This window comes from Triticum urartu, chromosome 3 (genome assembly GCF_003073215.2).
Source record: "Triticum urartu cultivar G1812 chromosome 3, Tu2.1, whole genome shotgun sequence".
Classification (NCBI taxonomy): domain Eukaryota; kingdom Viridiplantae; phylum Streptophyta; class Magnoliopsida; order Poales; family Poaceae; genus Triticum; species Triticum urartu.
Window position 1 is genome coordinate 434,785,892 of NC_053024.1, and position 26,565 is coordinate 434,812,456.

A 26,565-nucleotide genomic window follows, 5' to 3' on the forward strand; every position below is an offset into this window, starting at 1 on the left:
ATGCTAGAAATCATATGCAAGACATAACCAATATCACAGTGGCGACTTAAAGGTGCCTTATCATAAGTGACTGATGCGGGATATGCAAGAATAGTAGTCTGATGTAGAAACAGGAACACATGTCATATTCACAGGCATTATGTGTAAAGTAAGCAGATGCAATTCAACAAAGTTAGAAGCAATACAAGCTAGACATCATACGCAACATGCAACCACATATAATAGTGCCAAGTTAGAGCAAGCACCTGTGATGGTGGAGTAGGGGAGATGTGCTCATCATCTACACAGCTACTTTGACTGTCTAGCCTTGTGTTGTCTTGCGAATCTTGTTGGGAGGATGGCGGAGTAGAATCTGTAGAGAACCTCCGTTTCAGTTGCTCGGAAGGACCACCATCATCCAATGCCTTGCCAATTTCCTTCAGCTTTATTGATTTTGCATTGTGAGGTCATACCAACATCAAAAAGGAATATCATTCGCTCTTCAGAACTCATTCATGCATGATACTGACGAACACTACTCTGATGAAAGGCAAAGTCATGATACGAGGATGGAATATGTACAAAAAAATGGACGGCTTGACATATTCACACCTATGATGTGGTAACTAAGCAGAAGGCACTTCAACAAATTAGAAACACTACAAGACACCATATGGAAGGTGCAATCAATATCACTCTGCCAAGTTAAAATTGTCTCGTCATAGGTGGCATTCATCAAACTAGAAGCAATACATGCTAGAAATCATATTCAAGACGCAAACCAATATCACACTGCCAACTTAAAGCTGTCCCATCATAAGTGACTGATGTAGGATACACAAGAAGAGTAGTTTCATGTAAGAACATGGTGTGATAGACAGATATAGTATGTACCAAAAACAGGAAAGTGTGTCATATTCACATGTATCATGTGTAAGCTAAGCAGATGCAGTTTACACTAATTAGGAGCAATATGAGCTAGACACCATATGCAACATGCAACCAGATATCACACTGCCAAGTTAGAGCAAGCACCTTGGATGGTGGAGTAGGGCAGCGGAGACTTGGAGCTTGTAGTGCACTATCAGTACAAGGAGAATCGGTACAGATGCTCCATTTACGTTGCTGCAGAGGACCACCATCATCGCCTTCCTTACTCTTTCCCTTCCTCTTTCTTGATTTTGCCTTGTCAAGTCAAACCCACAAGAAAAAAGAATAAAATTTGCTCTTCAGAACTCATTGATGCATGATACTGACGAACACTACTTTCATGTAAGGCAGCCGCATGATAGGAGGATGGAATATATATGAAAAACAGGACGGTGTGACATATTGACATGTATGATGTATAAAGTGTAAACTAAGCACAAGGTGCTTGAACTTGTTAGAATCGATGCAAGCTAGAAACCATATGAAAGATGAAACCAATATCACTCTGCCAAATTAAAAGGGTGCCCTAACAAATGTATTTGACCAAATTAGAAGCAATACATGGCAACAGGCTAGAAATAATATGCAATATGCAACGAATAAAGGTGACTCATCGTAAGTGATTGATGTAGGATACAGAAGAGAGGTAGTTTCATGTAAGAACAAGGTTAACACATAGATGTAGTGTGTACCAAAAATAGGAAGGCATGTCATATTCACAGGTATAGTGTGTAAACTAAGCAGATGCAATTTACCCTAATTAGAAGCATTACAAGCTAGACACTGTATGCAACATGCAACCACATATCACACTGCGAAGTTAGAGCAAGCACCTGTGATGGTGGTGTAGGGGAAGTGCGGTCTTCAGGTACAGAGCTACGTTCAATATCTTCATTTAGGCTTGTTGTTTCTTGAGAATCATGTGGAGAGGATGAAATTGCATTCTTTATAAGATTATTGCATCTCATATTAACCCACACATGTGACTGTCTCATCATAAGCGATAGACGCAGGATACACAAGAACAGTAGTTTGATGTAAGAACATGGTGTGATAGGCAGATGTAGTATGTACCAAAAACAGGAAGGCATGTTAGATTGACATGTATAATGTGTAAGCTAAGGAGATGCAATTTAACAAATTAGGAGCATTGATGAGGGATACACAAGAAAAGTGCCTTATCATAAGATATAGTATGTACCAAAAACAGGAAAGTGTGTCGTATTCACATGTATCATGTGTAAGCTAAGCAGATGCAGTTTACACTAATTAGGAGCAATACGAGCTAGACACCATATGCAACATGCAACCAGATATCACACAGCCAAGTTAGAGCAAGCACCTTGAATGGTGGAGTAGGGGAGGGGAGACTTGGACCTTGTAATGCACTATCAGTACAAGGAGAATCGATACAGATGCTCCATTTACGTTGCTGCAGAGGACCACCATCATCGCCTTCCTTACTCTTTTCCTTCCTCTTTCTTGATTTTGCCTTGTCAAGTCAAACCCACAAGAAAAAAGGAATAAAATTTGCTCTTCAGAACTCATTGATGCATGATACTGACAAACACTACTTTCATGTAAGACGAACACTGCATATCACACTGGCAAGTAAGAGCAAGCACCTGCGATGGTGGTGTGGGGGAATTGCGGTGATCCACTAGAGAGCTACATTGACTATCTTCATATAACCTTGATGTTTATTGAGAATCATGTGGGGAGGATGACACTGCACTCTTTAAACAAGTATGGCGTCTCACAGAGACCCACCCGGGTGACTGTCTCATCATAAGTGATTGACAAGGGATACAAAAGAGCATTAGTTTGATGTACAAACATGGTTAATAGACATATGTAGTATGTATCAAAAATAGGAAGGCATGTCATTATCAAAGGTATAATGTGTAAGGTAAGCAGATGCAATTTAACCAAATTGGAAGCAATACAAGCTAGGCACCATATGCAACATGCAACCACATTTGACAGCGCGAAGTTAAAGCAAGCACCTGGGATGGTTGTGTGTCCCAATTGAGATCATCAACTGCAGAGCTAAGTTTACTGTCTCCAACTGCTGACACTGCACCCGTTAGAGCGCTGGAACGCTTAGTGCTTATCTTCGAATTACACTGGAGCGACTTCTATCTTTTCTTTTGTGCATTCATCAACACTGCGTCAGAGTCTGAAATACCCATGCATAAAAAAACAATAGTGTGAGCATGGGTGAAGTGTGTGCACAATTAGTATAGTGTAAAGGTAGTAGATAGTAGGTCGGTGAGAAATAAATGACAAGAGACATATGATAGCTCTACAACATGCATGGCACACTAAATTACTACAGGATTCTATGAAAATAACAGTCGACTGAAAGCAAATAGGTCAGTCCATTTTTTCTGCACCGTCCGATGTACAAAGAATGGGCAGATCGCCTTCATCTACCTCCAGCGAGTCAGTGTTGACGGTTTTCCTCGAAGCGCCAGCGACCACCTGCCCAGTATTCCTCCCCTGCATGCGCCCTCCCCTCGACCTCACCGCACCGCCGTGCTTGGCACCGCCCCCCGGCCATCCATTCAAGCCCCGCCGACCTCCAGATCGGGCGCAAGCAGCTCCTGCACCCCACACCCCTATGATAGACACCGATGCGCTGCTTCCCCGGGGAACAGGCGGACTAGGTGCTCCGCACGCCTAAGCGGGTGCTGCTTCTTTTAATTGCGGTTCGACTAACCCTGAATTGAAATCCAGGCGGGCTACTGACCTCTAGCAAAGGTGAAATAGTAAAAGAGAGGAAACCTTGTCCATTTAGTATCACGAAGAAGATGCAGTAAGAAGCGGTCAACTAGTTTCTTTCGTGGGATAAATATGGTGTGAGCGGAGACGTAAGATTTGCACGAATAAGGGAAGAGGAGTACCTCTTTCTGCTGGCAGTGATGTGTCCTCCTTCTGTTTTTCCGACGATCTTGTTGTTGTTCGCTGGAAACCAGAAGTTTTGGAGGACGGTGCAGCCTTGGACGAACCCATGGCCAAGTTGTTGAGTGTGGTGCGGTGGCCGTCTGTCGGCGGCGGGGAAGCAGATCCGAGGCGGCGAAAGACGGCGTAGCGGGAACAGCTTCGGTGCGGTGGACGGTTGCGACAGTGGAGCCGCAACAGTGAGGCGCGGGATGGCGTGGTCGGAGTGGTTCGGGTACGGCGCACGTCGGCGTCGGCGTCGTGGAGGCAGCTCTGCCTCGGCTTCAGCTGCTAAGTTCTTGAGGGCGTTGCGGTTGCAGTTGCCTTGGACGACGACGTCGGGGTACCGGCTCCGGCGTGATGGAGGAGGGCGGCGGTGGATTGGGCGCTATGGGGTGGAGGACGAAGGAGGCTGGGGTTTCGCGGCTGGTGGATAGGGTGTTTTCGCGCCCACGAAGTATGAATGGGGAAACGGAGGGAGGCGGTGAACTAAGGGGGAACAATGTTTCGGTTTGAGACGTGCTTGTTTGAAATTTGGGGAAAGTTACAAACTTTCCCCCTATCTAAAATTTCGGACATATTGCGGGTTGGGGGTAGGACAGTCATGTCAGGTGTCCCAAATATGGGAAGGATAGATTTCGGCCGAGCGCATGGGTAGGCGCCCACGACATATGAATGCTTCTCTGGCATCTTGGTGAAGTTACAAACCTACCCCCGTTTAGACCTTTGGACATCGGGCCAATAGGCTACACGGGCCAGAGTCAGGACAGTAATTTCCTACCACCAAAACATTAGTCTCGCGCGGTTTCGGGTGACCAGAGGCCTATTTGGCGCTTCGTTCAATATTTGGGAGCAAAAGCATTTAACGTTTTCGGTTCTCTTGAATTGAACTTTCAGGATTTGTCAAACTTCACAAATCTTTACCTTGAAAATCCTAAAGCTACGATTATTTTGGAATGGAGGGGGTACATTTGAATATACATTGTACATGAGTATATATTAAAAAATATGCAACTTACCTCAGTTCATGCATGGTTCCAGATATAATCTCCTTGGTTGCAAAAAAAAGTTAGATATGCGTATGAATATATATATATAGCATGTTCAAACTCACAACAAAGATTGATGCCCCCTTTTACATCTGATTTACAAATGCCATTATCTCGGGTTCAAATAGATGAATGCACTTCCTATGAATTCGAATCTTCGAAACCCCCTTCATGTTGAATTCGACATGTATTCTATTTTGTAGCTAGCAATTTGGAATGTATCCATGCAAGTGACAAATGTATAAAGTGCTTCACACTAACAACATGGAGTGCACTAATTAATGTTTATATATGAATTGCAAAAGCATCCATTGTCTGTATTTCAAACCGCTCTCACTCTCTGTGTCGGCGTTCTGGGAACGGGGGTCCCCAGACTTTCCTGCCTGTGGCCTGCGGCGTGGCTCAAAGGGGGCCCAGCATGGCCCATCTTCACCAACACAAACCCAAGACCCTCGCGAGGGGCCAAGCCTCGCGGGGCAGATGACGCGGAGCTTCCTCAGGCACGGCCTCATCAGGCTGGCTCAAGAGGGGGCGGAGAGATCAAGGAGGGGTACCTCACGAGGTGCCCGTGACACAAGCCATGACGATTCAGGGCACCAGGCGGGTGCCAACCCGCGCAGCATCCTCCTTTCCTCTTTGGTGCAAAGGGGGCAAGCGTAGCCGCGGAGTACCGATGCTTTGTTCCCCAATCATCAGCAATGTGGTGGTCAGACCCTCATCGATGGAGGGGCAGGGCTCAACATCCTGTCCGTGGAGACGTTCAACAACCTCCAAGTGCCCTACAGCCAGCTTCAGCCAACCAAGCCCTTCTCCGGTATCACTGACGGCTCCACGGTCCCGATTGGGCAGGTACGCCTCCCTGTCACCTTCGGGGCACGCGACAACTACCGCACCGAGCTCATCGACTTCGACGTCGCTCACATTCGCCTGCCGTACAACGCCATCCTTGGGTACCTAGCGCTGGCCAAGTTCATGGCCGTAACTCACCACGGCTACAACGTCCTCAAGATGCCAGGAAGCGGCGGAGTCATCATGGTGCCCTGTGAAGAGAAGGACGCGGTGTGTTCCCTGGAACGAGCCTTTCAGGCCGCGTCACTGGAAGACCCGGATCGTGGAAGCAGGGGGCCTCCCGAAACCACCCCCAAGAAGAAGAAGACATCGTCCGGCCCGACCACTCAGGAGGCAGGCCCCTCTGGGCCCGCGCCTGCCCAGGGGGAGCCTCCCTCCATCGCATAGGAAAGCGCGCCCGGCGCCCTCCTCAGGCAGGGCTCGGGGGATCTCCCCTGGAGGGCCACCAACCTGGCTAGGGTCACGAGGGAGGCGCTTGGGCACCACATGGAGGCGTGTTTTGAAGCACATTTCCCTCGAGAAGGAGCAAGACAAGGAGATCCAGATCCTCGGGAGTTCGTCAGCAAGGCCATTCAGGAGCTACAGGAGCCGGTGGCCCCCCATCCAGGCGAGGATGGTGGGCTGCGCGTCTGCATCGACATACCAGGGCTCAACCGAGTCGCCTCTCTGGAGCGCCTCTGGCCCTCGCGAGTGGGGCGCTGCGGAGGTCCACCCCACGGCTACGTTCGCATGCCTTACGGCTTGCCGAACGCGGCTGACGCGTACCAGCGCCTCATGAGGGGCATCACGGAGGCACGAGAGGCCAGGCGTTCCGCAGCCCTGGCAGAGATGGAGATGGCCCGCGAGGAGCCGCCAGCGCCTCCGGAGCCTCCCGAGGCCCCTGGGCCTGGGGGCTCGTGAGGATCGGCTCCTGCAGCCCACCGAGCCTGCTACACCAACACCCCTTCGTCCTCAACATCATCAGGTGACATCTTTCGAGTTTTACTTCCAGCTGGGAGCGCCCCTAGGGCTACATTATTCCCAGGCCGCGTGGGTCCGTCCCTGCGGTGTGTATCCCTTTATTCCATGTTGTTATCTTACCTTGTTGGGGGCGCCCCTCAGGCTGCATGATCCCCAAGCCGCTCGGGCCAGGCCCAGTGGCATGTATCCCATTTGCGTTTATTTTCGATTATGCGTTAGACCCACCATGCTTGATTATTTGATGCTGGTCCACGGCACCTCTTCTCCTCCATGCCGACCACTTGCACATTAAAGGGGGGCACCTAAGCATCGCGACTCAGGGCTCTTACTGGCTCTCCAGCCCTCACCCTCTGGCCTTGTCCATGGCATCGCGACCTGGCATACCAGCGACGGCTGAGACCAGCTCGAGGGCCGGGACCCAAGGACATAGAGTGCTGACATCTAACCAAATTTGCAGGGACACATCACAAGATAAGGCCCAGTGCCAGGCGCGACCCGCCTAGAGGTAGGGCCCCGTGAGTCCCGCGCTGGCTCACGGGTGCCCAGACACACCTCGCCAGGCCCTACCGTGCCAGCCACGTGTTAGGGCGGGGTTGTACACGCCCCGGGGGCTCCTCCCGGAGGGGGGCCCCCTCCCACGTACCAGTGGAAGCACCATGCTCCGCGCTGGCTGACGACAGTGCCGAGGAGCGGCTATGCCCGTACACATACGGTAGCACTATGCTCCGCGCTCGTGATAAACAACTGAGGGTGGCCCCCGGGCCGCGTCAACCTCCGGGAGCCTAGAGCTCAGTGTCTAGCCTCATCGTAACGCCTCCCCTCGGGAGTGCCGCGCGAGGGGGCTGGGCACGGCGGCTGCGCCTGGGTCACACCCAGACGCACGCCGCCCAGCCAAGTCCCCCCGGGCCTGGTTCGTCGCGCACCTCTCCCCGAGCGGAGCCAAGGTACGAAGGCCGTTTGAGCGTCAAGGGGGACTCCTGAGCATCGCGACTCAGGAGCCTAACTGGTCACGTAGCCCCTCACTCCATGGCCCCGTCCTGGTTTCCGGTCGGGACCATCGCTGGGTGAGGCACGCGCGCGGCCGGGCTCTGCAGACGTAGAACGGTAGATCCACCTGCATCACACCTCCCTACTTGCTGTTCATGCGCCAAGGGGGACTCCTGAGCATCGCGACTCAGGAGCCTAACTTGTCACGTAGCCCCACACTCCTTGGTCCCGTGCTGGTTTCCGGTCAGGACTGTTGCTGGGTGAGGTACGCGCGGGGCCGGGCTCCGCCGGCGTAGAACATAAGCAAGTAGGAAGGAAAAGCGCTAATTTCAAGGAATTCAAAAGCAAATATTACAGTCCACACTGTTATTTCAATGCCAAACGCAAGTTTAAACGCCTCCCCAAGGCATGATACGTGTGCAGGAATTAAAAGCAGGACAGGAGCCACGACGGAGTCACTTGGCGGCGGGGGAGCAGCGCGGAGTGGGTTCGCCTCACGGAGCAGCGGGTCGGCAGCGCCTTGCTCCGGCTTGGTGCTGAAGGCCCGGAACTTCCCCAGCAGAGCCTCCGCGCGACCCTTCACGGCCTCGGCAGCGGCAGCGCCACGCTCACCACTCACTGGCTCCAGCAGGCTGTCGAGGTCGACACCGGGATCGCGAAGGTAGATGTGGGTGAGGACCCGCGTCAGTGCTGCACAAGACAGGACACGCGCCTCGGCCTCGGCCGTGGGGCCAAGGCCAAGGGCAACATCTTCAAGAGCGTGAACCAGGAAGGGAAGCAGCTTGGCGGGGCCATCCTCGGCGCCAGCCAGCGGGCTCTCCAGGACGCTGTCGTAAAGCGTCCTCAGCGAGGAGCGGGCCTTCGCCTCCAACTCCGTGAAGGCCGCGCGGTCCTCGGCAAGAACCAGGGCCTTGCCGTCCAGCTCAGACTTCCTCGCCCCCAACTCCTGCTCCAGCGTGCCTAGGCGGTCGCGGCGCTTCCTGAGCTTGGCCTCCCGGCCCTCGACGGCTGCCTCGCGAGCCTTCACGCCTTCTTCCTGCTCTTGGCGAAGGCGGACCTCTTTCGCGAGCTAATCCCGCAGGCCTTGCAGCTCGTCCTCCAGCGCCTTGCAGCGACCGCGGACGTCGACCACCTCCCCCAAGGCTGCATCACGAGCAGCCTTCGCCTCCAAGACGGCCTGCTTCTCCTCGTCGCATGCCATCGAGGCCTGGACCAGCGCCGCCCGAATCGAGGCGTCGGAGCGAACCCATCCAGAAGCCAGCTCCAAACGCCCGGCCACCAAGCGGGGGTCGGAGCCAAGAAGATCCTCCCGCAGTCGGTCCAGCTCAGCAACAGCATGATCCAGAATGGCAGAAGGAGTCAGAGAGACAGCGGCCGGTGGAGTAGGAGGAGAAGGCGGCAACGCAGCCGCAGCATCCTAAGGCGGAGTCTTTCGCGCCCCGACAGCTGTAGTGGCGGCAGCAGGCAAGAGCACCTCGGGAGCCACTTGGGCCGTGGGGGCTGAGCTCGCCCCAGCCGGCTCAGCCAAACCTCGCGAGGACGACCGGGCAGGAGAAGCATGTGCGTCGCGGTCACCTTCCTTCGCGGGCAGAAGTGCCGCCACAGATGGAACCTCGGGAGCTCCCTTCGGCTTCTTTGCTGCGGGCGCCAACCTATCCAAAGATGCGGACGTCAAGCCTCAGAAGCAGAGCAAGAGATAAAGACAAGAATCGAATGCTTACGGGTCGTCGCCAGTGAGCTCAAGCGGCCTCCGGCCAAATTTGAAGCCTGAAAGCCGGCTGGAAGGGTCAACCTCGGGAAGCTTGGAGGCGGAAGGTGCATCTGCGGTTCGCCCCGGGGCAGGGGGAAACCCGCGGGAGATCAGCCCGGTCTTGTCCTTCTTCGGGATCGGGGGCGAGCTCCCGCCGTCCTGCTCGTCGTCGTCTTCGTCGTCATCCTCGTCGTCATCGTTCGGAGAGAGGTGGAGAACGCGGGACCTGCGCCGGGGGAGGGGAGCCCTCGACTCTCCGTCAGTCGCCTCGGAGTCAGGCCCTTTTCCTCGCTCCCCTCCTTCTTCCTCTTCGCTGGAGTCGCCGGAGGGCACGTCCACCGGTTCCTCGGGAGCTTCCAGGGGCACTGGCCCATCCCCGTTGAAGACGAGCATGGACTTCACCAACCACTCCCAGTCATTGCGGAGGAACAAGGGCATAGGAGCGCCCTCCAGCCTCGCCACATTGCCCCCGACCAGAGATTGGAGAACCGCAGCCAGGTCTCCATCGGCCAAGGCCGCGGGGTTCGGACGGGGCCTCCACATTGGAAGCGAGTACTGCCGAAGCGGAGCCAGCCGGTGCTCCAGGAACTCCCTCAGCAGCGACGTGTCGGCGTTCTGGGAATGGGGGTCCCCAGACTTGCCTGCCTGCGGCCTGCGGCGTGGCTCAAAGGGGGGCCCAGCACGGCCCATCTTCACCAACGCAAACTCAAGACCCTCGCAAGGGGCCAAGCCTCGTGGGGCGGACGACACGGAGCTTCCTCAGTCACGGCCTCGTCAGGCTGGCTCACGAGGAGGCGGAGAGATCAAGGCGGGGTACCTCGCGAGGTGCCCGTGACGCAAGCCATGACGACTGAGGGCGCCAGGCGGGTGCCAGCCCGCGCAGCGTCCTCCTTTCCTCTTTGGTGCAAAGGGGGCAAGCATAGCCGCGGAGTACCGAGGCATCAGGAAAAGGTTGCCATTTCGGTGCAACGAGACCAAGACCAGGAGGACCACGAGACGGAGGTCACCGTGGAGCCCAAGACGGCGTCATCACCAGAGCTTTGCGCAGGCGAAGACTGCTTTTGTCAGGATAGCTGATACTTGCTGTCCCCTTTCAAATTAGCCCGCCATTGTTGGCTCCCTTCCCGCTCGATATTTGGGAAGAGGACCAGGGCCACTATAAATAGGACCAGCCACCCACAGAGCAAAAGGGGGGTAGTAGAAAGAAAGAGGCTCGTTAGAGAAGCTAGAAGCAGAGAGAAAGAGAGAGAGAAAGGTGGCTGAACTCCTCCCATCAGTTCATCGCCCCAGCCAAGAACAGACCCTCGCGAGGCTGTTCTTCCTTGTATTGTTTGTCATCATCAGCCCAAGAGGCAATCCACACACCACACACTAGAGTAGGGTATTACACCACAACGGTGGCCCGAACTAGTATAAACCCTGTGTCCCTTGTGTTGTTCTTTTCATAGCTTTGATCCTAGCGTGGCGGAGGGGTGCAGGTAGGTAGGAGGCGAAATCTCCGCGCACACCCCAGTGTTCGAACCTCAAGGGTCTGCCGGAACCCGAAATCCGACATTTGGCGCGCCAGGTAGGGGTGCGCCAGAATTCGTCTTCCACTGCCCCGCTCTCCTCCGACCATCACGCTCATGTCTGACGCACGTCGGGCCCGCGCGGAGCGCCGGGCCGCCCTCGCTTCCCGTGTCGCCCAGACAGCCCCTGTCGACGGGCGTCCTCGTCGTTCCCCGTCACCTGCCATCAACGCCGCGACCGGCCCGGCGGGGGACGAGCAGCAAGCATCGTCTCAGCATCCATCCGTGCGCAAAGACGGCCGCACCGCAACTCCCTCGCTCGCCCCAGCTGGATCTTCGTCCCGCGCGCTCCGCGCACCCATGGAGGCTCGGGCTGCACTCATCGCGGCAAACGAGCTCCTGCGCTACCGTCCCATCGACGACGTCTACGAAGAATGGCTCGGCCGCGTCGCCGAGCTCGTCCGCGCTGCAGGGGGTTCTTCCGCGCCGTCCGTTCCGCTGCACCGCACCCCGCCCCGCGCGGGCGACGAGGCTCCGGCGGCGCCCCGACCGCCTCCTCCCCAAGAAGACACCATGGATCCAAGGCGCGTGGCCCCTGGGCGGAACCCGCTCTGTCAGGTGCCAGCGCGGCAAGAGCAGAGCTGCCAAGAAGTCCCTCGCCCGCCAGAAGCTGCCCGGGCGCTCCCTGCTCCAGCACGTCGCGACCATCCTCCTGCTCCGGCGCGTGGGGACATGCAAGACCAGGCTCTCCATCACCCAAGACCTCCCGTGGCCACAGCAGGCTGCCGCGCCTACACCACCGAGCTGCGCAGCGTCGCGTGGCCAGGCAAGTTCAAGCCGGACCTGCCTCCTCGCTACGACGGCACGGCCGACCCTGCGGAGTTCCTCCAGCTCTACGAGCTGGGCATCGAAGCTGCCAACGGAGACGAGAAGGTCATGGCGAACTGGTTTCCCATGGCGCTCAAGGACGGGGCCCGCACCTGGCTCCTGAACCTGGCTCCAGGCACAATCTCCTCCTGGGAAGAGATGCGCACCCGCTTCATCGCCAACTTCCAAGGTACTCGCAACCAGCCACCCGCCGTGAGCGACATGCGCCGCATCAAGCAACAACCCGGGGAGACCCTGCAGAAGTACATCCAGCGCTTCAACAACGCACGCCTCAAGATTCCCAAGGTGAATGAAGAGGCCATCATCTCAGCCTTCTCCGACGGCATGCGCGACGTCAAGATGAAGGAGGAGCTGGCGATGCATGAAGACCTGTGCACTTCTTTGGAGTTGTTCAATTAGCGAACAAGTGCGCCAGGGCTGAGGAAGGGCGTCTCTCCCTCCTTGAGCTGCCTGCCGCAGACCCAGAAGAGAAGAAGCTCAAGGCCAAGGAAGTGAAGCGCAAGGGGGCTACCGTGCTCGCGGCAGAACCAGACACCAAGCGGGGCAGAGATCAGCCCGAACCTCCCAAGGGCAGCCGGTACTGCGTGTACCACGACCTCCACACCCACAACACCAGCGAATGCCAAGAACTCTGAGCCGTGCATGAAGGAAGGATTGGCCGTCGCCCTGACCACGATGACCGGGGATACGGCCGAGGAGGAGGAAGGAACGCAGGGCGCTGGGAAGACCGTGGCCCGCGCCAGGGGTGGCGCGACCAACCTCGTGAGGATTGCTGGCAAGACCCACCTCGCGAGGGAGGCTGGAGGGATCAGCCTCGCGAGGATCGCCCGCAAGGCAACGCAGGACTCCCACCGCTGCCGCCGCAGCCAAGGAGAAACGAGGACCGCCACCAGGACGAGGAGGCTGGGGGCTTCCAGGAGCCGCGCACGATCTCCTACATCCTGGTCGGAGATCAGGCCCCAGCCTCTCAGCGCATCTTCAAGCAGTTCGCCCGCGAAGTGAATGCAGCCCTCCCCAGGCTCGAAGCCACGCGCCCTCTCAGGTGGTTGGCGTGTGCCATCACATTCAGCTCAGCAGATCAACTCAAGTGTGCGGCTACAGCCAGAGTCCTCCCGATGCTTTGTTCCCCAATCATCAGCAACGTGGTGGTCACCAAGACCCTCATCGATGGCGGGGCAGGGCTCAACGTCCTGTCCGTAGAGACATTCAACAACCTCCACGTGCCCTACAGGCAGCTTCAGCCAACTAAGCCCTTCTCCAGTATCACCGACGGCTCCACGGTCCCGATCGGGCAGGTCCACCTCCCCGTCACCTTCGGGGCACGCACAACTACCGCACCGAGCTCATCGACTTCGACGTCGCTCACATCCGCCTGCCGTACAACGCCATCCTCGGATACCCGGCGCTGGCCATGTTCATGGCCGTGACTCACCACGGCTACAATGTCCTCAAGATGCCAGGAAGCGGCAGAGTCATCACGGTGCCCTATGAAGAGAAGGACGCAGTGTGTTCCCTGGAGCAAGCCTTTCAGGCCGCATCACTGGAAGACCCGGATCGCGGAAGTAGGAGGCTTCTCGAGGCCGCCCCCAAGAAGAAGAAGACATCGTCCGGCCTGGACCCTCAGGAGGCAGGCCCCTCTGGGCCCGTGCCTGCCCAGGGGGAACCTCCTTCCATCGCATAGGAAAGCGCACCCGGCGCCCTCCTCAGGCAGGGCTCGGGGGCTCTTCCCTGGAGGGCCACCGACCTAGCAAGGGTCATGAGGGAGGCGCTGGGGCACCACATGGAGGCGTGTTTCGAAGCACGTTTCCCTCAAGAAGGAGCAAGGCAAGGAGATCCAGACCCACAGGAGTTCGTCAGCAAGGCCATTCAGGAGCTACAGGAGTCCAGAGTCATGAGAGGCGCCCGCCGCCTACCAGCAGTGGCTCCCCATCCAGGCAAGGATGGCGGGCTGCGCGTCTGCGTCGACGTACCAGGGCTCAACCAAGTCGCCTCCCTGGAGCGCCTCTGGCCCTCGCGGGTGGGGCGCTGCAGAGGTCCACCCCACATCTACCTTCGCATGCCTTACGGCTTGCCGAGCGTGGCTGACGCGTACCAGCGCCTCATGAGGGGCATCACGGAGGCACAAGAGGCCAGGTGCTCCGCAGCCCTGGCGGAGATGAAGATGGCCCGCGAGGAACCGCCAGCGCCTCCGGAGCCTCCCGAGGCCCATGGGCCTGGGGGCTCATGAGGATCGGCTTCCGCAGCCCACCGAGCCGGCTACACCAACACCCCTTTGTCTTCAGCGTCATCAGGTGACATCTTTCAAGTTTCACTTCCGGCAGGGAGCGCCACAGGGCTGCGTTATTCCCAGGCCGTGTGGGTCCGTCCGTGCGGCGTGTATCCCTTTTATTTCGCATCGTTAGCTTACCTTGTTGGGGGCGCCCCTCGGGCTGCATGATCCCCAAGTCGCTCGGGCCTGACCCAGTGATCTCCGCATCTATTTGAACGAATCCACTCCTTCGCGGCTAATGTGCTTTACCTAGTTGCCTGCTGAGCTGACGCCAACTAATGGAGCTGCTCCCAAACGGCACGACGCTTGCGCATGGGTCCGTCCCTGCAATGCCGACAAACCTGGATGGCTGAGCTCTGGCCGCGGCAGCCCCACATAGCGTCACCTCATCAAGCCTTCAGTGCCTCACTACCCTTCGGAAGCAACCAACGGCTGACCGTCAATTGTTATGGCAACTCCTTGCTCTTTATTTGATGGACCTGCAGGACCTCCTGAAGGAGCTGCGTCAGGCGAGGCTCTTGTTGTGTCTCCTTCGCTCTCGTCCGCGCGAACCGCTTGCACGTTAAAGGGGGGATGCCTGAGCATTGTGACTCAGGGCTCCTACTGGCTCTCCAGCCCTCACCCTCTAGCCTTGACCATGGCATCGTGACCTGGCATATCAGCGACGGCTGAGACTCGCTCGAGGGCCGGGACCCGAGGACGTAGAGCAGAAAGGGGAGCAAAGGCGAGAGGGGAGAGACACACGAGGACCTCGCCGAGCAACCTCGCGCCTGCCGATGCACGGACCCAGCCACACACCAGAGAGCGGCCCCTGATCCTCGATATAAGTTATCGCCCGGAAGCGCCAGCTACCGTGGCACCATCCCTGCACCTAATGCTATCCCATGTTAGCGACGTCGCTCCCCTTTCTCACCGAACGACGGCTACTTGGGCGCCAAAGGGGACATCCTGAGCATCGCGACTCAGGGGCTCTTACCGGACTCCGGGTCGCTCACCTCCTGGCCTTGACCACGGCATCGCGACCTGGCATACCAGCGACGGCTGAAGCCGCCTTGGGACTGGTACCTGTCGGCGCAGAGCACCAAGCCCTCGTGAGGTTCGAAAGGGAGGACCGAGCTAAGACGGGATGAGCAACTCGCGTAAATCTACGGCAAGGGTTATATTAACAAAACAGGATCACAGGCACCTTACAAGCCCCCACGGGGCGCGCTTTTGGTTCCTCACAGGGAACAGATCCTAAAGAGACGCAAACCACATGCATCGCTACAAAAGACGCCATCATCAACAGTGGGCTGCCAAGTACCGACGCCAACCCCATCCAGATCAGAGTCGGCGGTGGCCTGACGAGCCTGCCCTGCTCCGGGAGCGGCGCCGGCTTGGGGGCTCGTAGCTGTCGTCGCTCGTCTCCGGAGTCGCGAAGGGCTCGCCGGAGTCGCTGGAGCCTCCGACGTCTCCACCTCCTGAGGATCCGCCAAGGGAGCGATTGGCGAGCCCGGTCCTCGTCACAGCAGGGCCCTGGCCGCCTTCACCGGGGCAGCACTCCACCCGGCGCCCGTCCACGTCGAAGACCTTGAGGAGCATCACCGAAGCACCGTTGTAGTCCAAGTGGACCGTGAAGACGCCCCTTGTCCTACAAACCCGGGCAATCTCTCTCCAGCCCTGGGTCATGTAGACCTCGCTCGGGGCAACGACCGCGACCTCTGCCTCGGTCGCGAGGGTGCTGCAGCCGGCGTGCTGCAGCCAGAGCTCCAGGGGCTCCCCTGCGGGATGACGGAGGCGAAGAAGGGAGGAAGACGGATCCAAGACTGAAGAGGAATGGCGACTTGGAGCACAAACTCTTGGGAGGAGCCCTCGGTGTGGACCCCAGGGGGGACGGCCCACACCTTCGTGACCCGTCGGCGCCGGCGCCGGCGCCGCCCGTAAAAGTCAGCATTTGTAGGACCTTGAAGTAGATGTGTCTAGAGGGGGGTGATTAGACACTTAGTGCTAAAGTTGCAATTTTTAGGCTTTTTCGGTTTAAGTGGAGTTTAGGCACAACTTCAACATTCACAATACATATCAAGCAAGCATGCAAAGAGTATATGAGCAGCGGAAAGTAAAGCATGCAACTTGCAAGAATGTAAAGGGAAGGGTTTGGAGAATTCAAACGCAATTGGAGACACGGATGTTTTTCCCGTGGTTCGGATAGGTGGTGCTATCCTACATCCACGTTGATGGAGACTTCAACCCACGAAGGGTAACGGTTGCACGAGTCCACGAAGGGTAACGGTTGCGCGAGTCCACGGAGGGCTCCACCCACGAAGGGTCCACGAAGAAGCAACCACCCAAAAAGGGTCCAGGAAGTAGCAACCTTGTCTATCCCACCATGGCCATCGCCCACGAAGGACTTGCCTCACTAGCGGCAGATCTTCACGAAGTAGGCGATCTCCTTGCCCTTACAAACTCCTTGGTTCAACTCCACAATCTTGTTGGAGGCTCCCAAGTGACACCTAGCCAATCTAGGAGACACCACTCTCCAAGAAGTAACAAATGGTGTGTAGGTAATGAACTCCTTGCTCTTGTGCTTCAAATGATAGTCTCCCCAACACTCAACTCTCTCTCATAGGATTTGGATCTGATGGAAAGAGGGTTTGAGTGGAAAGCAACTTGGGGAAGGCTAGAGATCAAGATTCATATGGTAGGAATGGAATATCTTGGTCTCAACACATGAGTAGGTGGTTCTCTCTCAGAACATATGAGTTGGAATTGTGTATGTGTTCTGATTGCTCTCTCCACGAATGAAGAGGAGGTGGAGGGGTATATATAGCCTCCACAAAAAATCCAACCGTTACACACAGTTTTCCAATCTCGGTGGGACCGAATCAACAAACTCGGTCGGACCGAAAAGGTAAACCTAGTGACCGTTAGAGATTTTGGTGGGACCGACTGGATCAACTCGGTGGGACCGATGTGCTAGGGTTAGGGTAAATCCAAAACTCGGTTTGACCGATTACTCAAACTCGGTGGGACCGATTTGGGTAATAAGTGAAACTGAGATTTGGTCAAGCAAACTCGGTGGGACCGATTGCATATCTCGGTGGGACCGAGAATATTGCAATGGGTAACAGAGAGTTTGCAAGCCCATCTCGGTGAGACCGAGATCCCATCGGTGAGACCGAACTGATTAGGGTTTGGCAGTGGCTTATGACAAGTGAAACTCGGTGGCGCCGGATAGGAAGAATCGGTAGGACCGAGTTTGGCTTAGGGTTTAGGTCATATGTGGAAGTGGGAAAGTAGCTGAGGATTTTGGAGCATATCATTAAGCACATGAAGCAAGAGGCTCATTAAGCAACACCTCATCCCTCCTTGATAGTATTGGCTTTTCCTATGGACTCAATGTGATCTTGGATCACTAAAATGTAAAATGAGGAGTCTTGAGCTTTAAGCTTTAGCCAATCCTTTGTCCTTAGCATCTTGAAGGAGTTCCCACAACCTTTAGTCCATGCCACTCCATTGTTGAACTTATCTGAAACATGCTAGATAGAAATGTTAGTCCAACAAGAGATATGTTGTCATCAATTATCAAAACCACCTAGGGAGCACTTGTGCTTTCAATCTCCCCCTTTTTGGTAATTGATGGCAACATACATCAAAGCTTTAGATAAAGATATAAAGAACAGCAAGTAAAGCTTTGGAAGGACATGTAACAAGCATAGGCTCCCCCTACATGTATGCACTCATGTAAATATGAAATATAGAGCCATGTGAGAGCATAACCATGACAGAGTAGGCAATGTGTTACATGTATCTTGGCCATATGCATCAGAGCAAAAGATTATCAAGGAAAATACCTTCGTGCTCATGAGTCCTTCTTGCAAACAGTATGTACATAAGCAAGAACTCCTCATACTCATGATTTTGATGCATATACTTACCTTGTGGTCTTGAGTTGTCTTAGGATGGAATGAACCTGCACAAACAAAGTTAGATAACACAGTTACATCCACTTAGCCAGAGCAAACAAAAGAAACCACAAGAATACCAAGACTGGGATGACATGTAGAGAGTAAGTACTAGGTACCACATTGGATTCAACATGTCCCCAAGAATAAAGAGATGCAATGAATTTGACTGATTTCTTTCCCTTAGGTGTCTTGCTCCCCCTGAATCTTACATGGGATATTGGGAGAAGATAGGGAACAGAAAATCAGAGCTGAAAGATACAAATGGATAGAACTTAATGCAAATACATGTCTTTCCCCCTAAAAAGACATGTGACATCTCTCCTCTTGAACATCAAGCACCTGGGATCCTTGAGTATTCTCTCCCCCTGGAAATCTCTCTCTCCCCCTTAATACTTTCTCTGGGATCCTTGAGACTTCTCTCTCTCCTACAAGCTTTGATGTGATCTCTCTCTCCCCCTTTGACATCAATTTCCAAGAAGGGCTTTCTGGAATCCGTCGTATAGGTTTGGTCCTTGAGACTCAGCACAAAGCAAAGGATAAAACTGTGATGCTTGCAGAGGACAAGATTCATTGAGTAGAGCTGGAGCAGAAGAAATATAGAACAAGTGGCAAACTGTTTTTCTGATTGCAAAGTCGGTGGCACCGAGTGGCATATTTCGGTGGTACCGAAAAGTTTCGATTGGACCGAAAATTGCAAGTCGGCGAAACCGGGTTTACACAGAGAAAAACACTTGTCACCTCAGCTCACTAGACATGTAAGATCTCACAAAGATTTGCAATGAATTACCTGAAGGATTTGCAAGGAATTAAATGCAAAAAATGCAGAACATAAACAGAAAGAAAAGAGAAGAAACTGAAAGATCTAGATGAAGTTTTTTTTGTTTTTTTTAAAAAAGAGAAAGAAACTAAACATGTATGAGACAAATGCAATAACACAGAAAAGAACACAAGAGAACTTCATCTAGAGTTGGGCGGTGACATAGTCACCTATGTTAGAGTATATTGACTTAGGAGTCAAGTGAGAACACTTGATCATAGGTCATACTCATCATTTAAGCTCAAAATGGGGTTACCATTTTTCGTTCAAGCATCTTGATGTATTCACATCTTGTTGAGTTGCTTTGACTCATGTCTTGGAGTAAAGCTTCTCTAAGATGGAATAACATACCTTGGGTGGTGGTGTGGTTCTTGCTCATGTAGTTGAACTTGTGTGGGTGCTCAAGGTTGATGTAGCTCATCAAGAGTTGGGAGCACCACTTGGAGTTTGAGTTCATCTACCTACATGGGTTAGTTCTTGCAAGGAAGAGCACTTGTGTATCCAAAAATGACAATCATGAAGCTCGACATAGAATTTATCAAAGGATATGTTTGAATGGTTTTGTGCTTCCTTGTCTTCAACCACCATTGTGTAGAGTCTTGGTGATGTAGAGATTGCTCAAGATGTGAGTGAGTTGCAATCTCATGGAATTAGATTCAACCAAGCATCTACATGGGTTAGACAACATGCAAGGTGCAAATATATCCAAGACATAAGATAGTTATCATAAGAGATATATCATGGATTAGTCATAAGCTCATGTCTTGCATGTATCCAATGGAGTTTCTACTCCAAGTTCGAAGCATCAATGATGTTCAATTCTCCTCTCAACCTGCAAAACACTTTCTCATCAAGTGGTTTAGTGAATATATCTGCTAATTGCTTATCGGTGCGAACATGCTTAAGATTAATGTCACCCTTAGCAACATGATCTCGAATGAAATGATGACGAACTTCAATATGCTTAGTTCGAGAATGTTGTACAGGATTATGACCAATTTTGATAGCACTTTCATTGTCACAAAGCAGTGGAACATGTTTCACATAAATCCCATAATCTTTAAGAGTTTGGGTCATCCAAAGTAATTGAGCACAACATGAACCAGCGGCAATGTATTCCGCTTCGGCGGTGGATAAGGATACCGAGTTTTGTTTCCTGGAAGACCAAGACACAAGAGATCTACCAAGAAATTGACAAGTACCTGAAGTGGACTTTCTATCAACCTTGTCTCCGGCATAATCCGAGTCGGAATAGCCAACAAGATCAAAAGAGGACCTCTTAGGATACCAAATGCAAAAATTTGGTGTATGGATTAAATATCTCACTATCCTTTTCACAGCCTTAAGATGACAATCTTTAGGAGTAGCTCGATATCGTGCACACATGCACACACTTAGCATAATATCGGGACGTGAAGCACATAGGTATAACAATGAACCAATCATAGAGCGATAAACCTTTTGATCAACCGGTTCACCATCTTTGGTCAAATCATTATGTCCACTAGTAGGCATGGGTGTAGACATACCTTTGCATTCTTGCATATTGAACTTCTTGAATAAGTCCTTGGTGTACTTTGTTTGATAGACAAATGTACCTTCCTTAGTTTGCTTGATTTGCAAACTGAGAAAGAATTTGAGTTCACTCATCATAGACATCTCAAACTTCTCTGACATTAGCTTTCCAAACTTTTCACTAAAGAGAGGGTTAGTTGAACCAAATATGATATCATCAACATAAATTTGGCATACAAATAGTTCTCCATTAACCCTTTTAGTAAAAAGAGTAGAATCAATTTTACCAATTTCAAAACCACTTGTAATAAGGAACTTGGTCAAGCATTTATACCATGCTCTAGGAGCTTGTTTAAGACCATAAAGATCTTTGAAGTTTGTAAACATGATTTGGTTTCTTAGGATTGATAAAGCCGGGAGGTTGTTTGACATAAACTTCCTCCTCTATTTCACCATTTAGAAAAGCACTTTTAATGTCCATTTGGTACAAGGTCATATTATGGTGATTAGCATAGGCAAGTAAGATGCGAATGGACTCAAGTCTAGCAACGGGAGCATATGTCTCACCATAGTCCATACCTTCGACTTGTGTGTACCCTTGGGCGACGAGACGTGCTTTGTTGCGAACCACTTGTCCATCTTCATCTTGCTTGTTGCGAAACACCCATTTGGTACCAATGATGTTGTGGTTGTTGTCGGGCTTCTCAACCAATGTCCAAACTTGGTTTCTCTCAAAACTGTGTAGCTCTTCATGCATATCGTTTATCCAATCCGGGTCTTCCAATGCTTCTTCAACCTTCATAGGTTCAATGCTAGAGATGAATGAATAGTTTTCACAAAAGTTAGCTAAACGAGTTTTTGAGCGAGTGATTCTCCCGGTTTGTATATCATTGAGGATTTGCTCGACGGGATGATCTTTGGCAATTCTTGCTTGAACTCGTGAGAGCTTTTGCTTGGGTCTTCATTGAACATCTTCTTCATCTTGTTCTTCTTCTTGGCCTTCTTCATTGTTGACGTCATCATTCTCTTGTCGTGGTGGAGAAGGAGGTTGTTGATGTTCGTCTTGATGTATTTCCTCGTTTTCTTCATCTTGGTGTGTCCCACTTGTGGATGCTTCCATGTCGATTCTTGGTTCACCTTGTCGTGAAGTAGAAGCTTCCACTTGGACAGATGAAGTACTCTCCTTCACCTCCGTTGGACGAATTTTGCCAATGGACAAGTCTTGAATTGCTTCTGAAGGGTCTTTGTCTCCTACATCAATTGGCAATTGCTCTACTTGCGAGCCATTAGATTCATCAAACTTCACATCTACCGTCTCTTCAACCTTTCGGGTGAAATTTTTGTAGACACGGTAAGTGTGAGAGTTTGAGCCATAACCAAGTAGAAAACCTTCATGAGATTTAGGAGCAAACTTTGAACGATGATGCTTATCAAGAATGTAGCACTTTGAGCCGAATACTCGAAAGTATCCAACTTGGGGTTTGTTACCGGTGAGAAGCTCGTATGCCGTCTTGCCGAGTAGCTTGTGAAGATATAAGCGATTTGTTGCGTGACAAGCTGTCTCAACCGCTTCTGCGCAAAAGTGCTTCGGTGTCTTGTATTCATCAAGCATCGTTCTTGCCATTTCGATGAGCGTCCGGTTCTTCCTTTCAACAACTCCATTTTGTTGAGGTGTGTACATAGCCGAGAACTCGTGTGAAATCCCTTCTTCGTCAAGAAAGGTGTCCACATTTGCGTTCTTGAACTCCGTTCCGTTGTCACTCCGAACCTTCTTGATCTTCACGTCAAACTGATTTTGGGCCTTCCTAGCGAAGTTTCTAAAGATCTTCTGGACCTGCGACTTGTCATTAAGAAAGAACACCCATGTAAATCTTGAAAAATCATCAACTATAACTAGACCAAAAGAATTTCCACCGAGACTCTTGTAGGCGTTGGGACCAAAGAGATCCATATGAAGTAGCTCGAGTGGCCTTCTTGTGGTCATGATGTTCTTCACGGGATGCCTTCCTCCAACCTGTTTACCTGCTTGACAAGCACTGCAAAGTCTATCCTTATCAAATATGACATCGTTAACTCCAAGGATATGATTTCCTTTAATAAGCTTGTCAAGGTTTCTCATGCCAACGTGACCTAGTCGTCTATGCCACAACCAACCTTTTGAGGATTTAGCAACAAAGCAAGTTTTAGGTTGTGCCTTTTTAGAGAAATTGATAATGTAAAGATCACCTCTACGCATACCGGTAAAGACCATTTTATGATTGTCTCGACGAAATACTTGGCAATCTACCTCAGTAAATAGGACATTCAAACCGAAATCAGCAAGTCTAGATACTGAAAGTAAGTTGTAGCCAAGAGATTCAACGAGCATGACATTTTGAATGGAACTATCATGTGAGATGGCCACCTTACCAAGGCCAACCACTATACCCTTTGAATTATCACCAAAGGTGACATATTTTCGAGGGCCGTCATTTTCAGCAAGCTCACAAAACATCTCTTCATCTCCGGTCATATGATCAGTACATCCACTATCAAGAACCCATTCCTTTCCTCCTGATTCATATCCCCGAAGATTTGCCGTGAGACCAAAATGTCTCATTGCATCATCAAGATCGAAGTCACTATCATCATCATAGTATCCATGTTCATCATGATCTAGTGACTCATCATTTCCTAGAGAGGGTAATTCATTAGATAAATGATCATCAAAGTGGTCACTTTTATGAATTATTATAGCTTCGAATATGATATCACTAATGATTCCAACATCTCCTTTAGCATGCTTAAGATTGGTAAGTTCAAATAGAGAATTACCAAAACTAGGATCACTAGAGTTCATCTTACTCAAGGCAATAGATTTATGGAGAATTTCATCCAAAGTTTTCAAGGAATGATCGGGAAATCGTTCCTCAAGAAATTTCCATATATTATAGGCACAATTAAGAGTAGGCAAACTAGCAGTCAAATTTTTGGGCAATCCTCTAATGATGAGATCAATAGTTCTAAGATTGCGAATCATGTCAATATCTTCATCTAGGGTAGGATGCAAAGGATCAATATGAGGAGCACAAGGACTAGCAATATACTTGTTCAAATGATATTGATTGAAGATTACAAGCATTTCATTTTTCCACTCATGAAAATACTCTCCATCAAGAATAGGCACTCTATGTCTAAGACTCCCTAAAGTAGACACATCCATCTTCCTCCAATGCTGATTAAACCAAGGCAATGGAGACCAAAGCTCTAATACCACTTGTAGGACCTTGAAGTAGATGTGTCTAGAGGGGGGTGATTAGACACTTAGTGCTAAAGTTGCAATTTTTAGGCTTTTTCGGTTTAAGTGGAGTTTAGGCACAACTTCAACATTCACAGTACATATCAAGCAAGCATGCAAAGAGTATATGAGCAGCGGAAAGTAAAGCATGCAACCAGCGCCTCATGAGGGGCATCACGGAGGCACAAGAGGCCAGGTGCTCTGCAGCCCTGGCGGAGATGAAGATGGCCCGCGAGGAACCGCCAGCGCCTCCGGAGCCTCCCGAGGCCCATGGGCCTGGGGGCTCATGAGGATCGGCTTCCGCAGCCCACCGAGCCGGCTACACCAACACCCCTTCGTCTTCAGCGTCATCAGGTGACATCTTTCAAGATTCACTTCCGGCTGGGAGCGCCACAGGGCTGCGTTATTCCCAGGCTGTGTGGGTCCGTCCCTACGGCGTGTATCCCTTTTATTTCGCGTCGTTAGCTTACCTTGTTGGGGGCGCCCCTCGGGCTGCATGATCCCCAAGTCGCTCGGGCCTGACCAAGTGATCTCCGCATCTATTTGAACAAATCCACTCCTTTGCGGCTAATGTGCTTTACCTAGTTGCCTGCTCAGCTGACGCCAACTAACGAAGCTGCTCCCAAATGGCACGACGCTTGCGCATGGGTCCGTCCCTGCAACGCCAACAAACCTGGATGGCTGAGCTCTGGCCGCGGCAGCCCCACATAGTGTCACCTCATCAAGCCTTCAGTGCCTCACTACCCTTCGGAAGCAACCAACGGCTGACCGTCAATTGTTATGGCAACTCCTTGCTCTTTCTATGATGGACCTGCAGGACCTCCTGAAGGAGCTGCGTCAGGCGAGGCTCTTGCTGTGTCTCCTTCGCTCTCGTCCGCGCGAATCGCTTGCACGTTAAAGGGGGGTGCCTGAGCATCGTGACTCAGGGCTCCTACTGGCTCTCCAGCCCTCACCCTCTGGCCTTGAACATGGCATCGTGACCTGGCATATCAGCGACGGCTGAGACTCGCTCGAGGGCCGGGACCCGAGGACGTAGAGCAGAAAGGGGAGCAAAGGCGAGAGGGGAGAGACACACGAGGACCTCGCCGAGCAACCTCGCGCCTGCCGATGCACGGACCCGGCCACACACCAGAGAGCGGCCCCTGATCCTCGAGATAAGTTATCGCCCGGAAGCGCCAGCTACCGTGGCACCATCCCTGCACCTAATGCTATCCATGTTAGCGACGTCGCTCCCCTTTCTCACCGAAAGACGGCTGCTTGGGCGCCAAAGGGGACCTCCTGAGCATCGCGACTTAGGGGCTCTTACCCGACTCCGGGTCGCTCACCTCCTGGCCTTGACCACGGCATCGCGAACTGGCATACCAGCGACGGCTGAAGCCGCCTTGGGACTGGGACCTGTCGGCGCAGAGCACCAAGCCCTCATGAGGTTCGAAAGGGAGGACCGAGCTAAGACGGGATGAGAAACTCGCGTAAATCTACAGCAAGGGTTATATTAACAAAATAGGATCACAGGCACCTTACAAGCCCCCACGGGGCGCGCTTTTGGTTCCTCATAGGGAACAGATCCGAAAGAGACGCAAACTACGCGCATCGCTACAAAAGACGCCATCATCAACAGTGGGCTGCCAAGTACCGACGCCAACCCCATCCAGATCAGAGTCGGCGGCGGCCTGACGAGCCTGCCCTGCTCCGGGAGCGGCGCCGGCTTGGGGGCTCGTAGCTGTCGTCGCTCGTCTCCGGAGTCGCGAAGGGCTCGCCGGAGTTGCTGGAGCCTCCGACGTCTCCACCTCCTGAGGAGCCGCCAAGGGAGCGATTGGCGAGCCCGGTCCTCGTCACAGCAGGGCCTTGGCCGCCTTCACCGGGGCAGCACTCCACCCGGCGCCCGTCCACGTCGAAGACCTTGAGGAGCATCACCGAAGCACCGTCGTAGTCCAAGTGGATCGCGAAGACGCCCCTTGTCCTACAAACCCGGGCAATCTCTCTCCAGCCCCGGGTCATGTAGACCTCGCCTGGGGCAACGACCGCGACCTCTGCCTCGGTCGCGAGGGTGCTGCAGCCGGCGTGCTGCAGCCAGAGCTCCAGGGGCTCCCCTGCGGGATGACGGAGGCGAAGAAGGGAGGAAGACGGATCCAAGACTGAAGAGGAATGGCGACTTGGAGCACGAACTCTTGGGAGGAGCCCTCGGTGTGGACCCCAGGGGGGACGGCCCACACCTTCGTGACCCGTCGGCGCCGGCGCCGGCGCCGCCCGTAAAAGTCAGCATCTGTAGGACCTTGAAGTAGATGTGTCTAGAGGGGGGTGATTAGACACTTAGTGCTAAAGTTGCAATTTTTAGGCTTTTTCGGTTTAAGTGGAGTTTAGGCACAACTTCAACATTCACAATACATATCAAGCAAGCATGCAAAGAGTATATGAGCAGCGGAAAGTAAAGCATGCAACTTGCAAGAATGTAAAGGGAAGGGTTTGGAGAATTCAAACGCAATTGGAGACACGGATGTTTTTCCCGTGGTTCGGATAGGTGGTGCTATCCTACATCCACGTTGATGGAGACTTCAACCCACGAAGGGTAACGGTTGCGCGAGTCCACGAAGGGCTCCACCCACGAAGGGTAACGGTTGCGCGAGTCCACGGAGGGCTCCACCCACGAAGGGTCCACGAAAAAGGAACCACCCAAAAAGAGTCCACGAAGTAGCAACCTTGTCTATCCCACCATGGCCATCGCCCACGAAGGACTTGCCTCACTAGCGGTAGATCTTCACGAAGTAGGCGATCTCCTTGCCCTTACAAACTCCTTGGTTCAACTCCACAATCTTGTCGGAGGCTCCCAAGTGACACCTAGCCAATCTAGGAGACACCACTCTCCAAGAAGTAACAAATGGTGTGTAGGTAATGAACTCCTT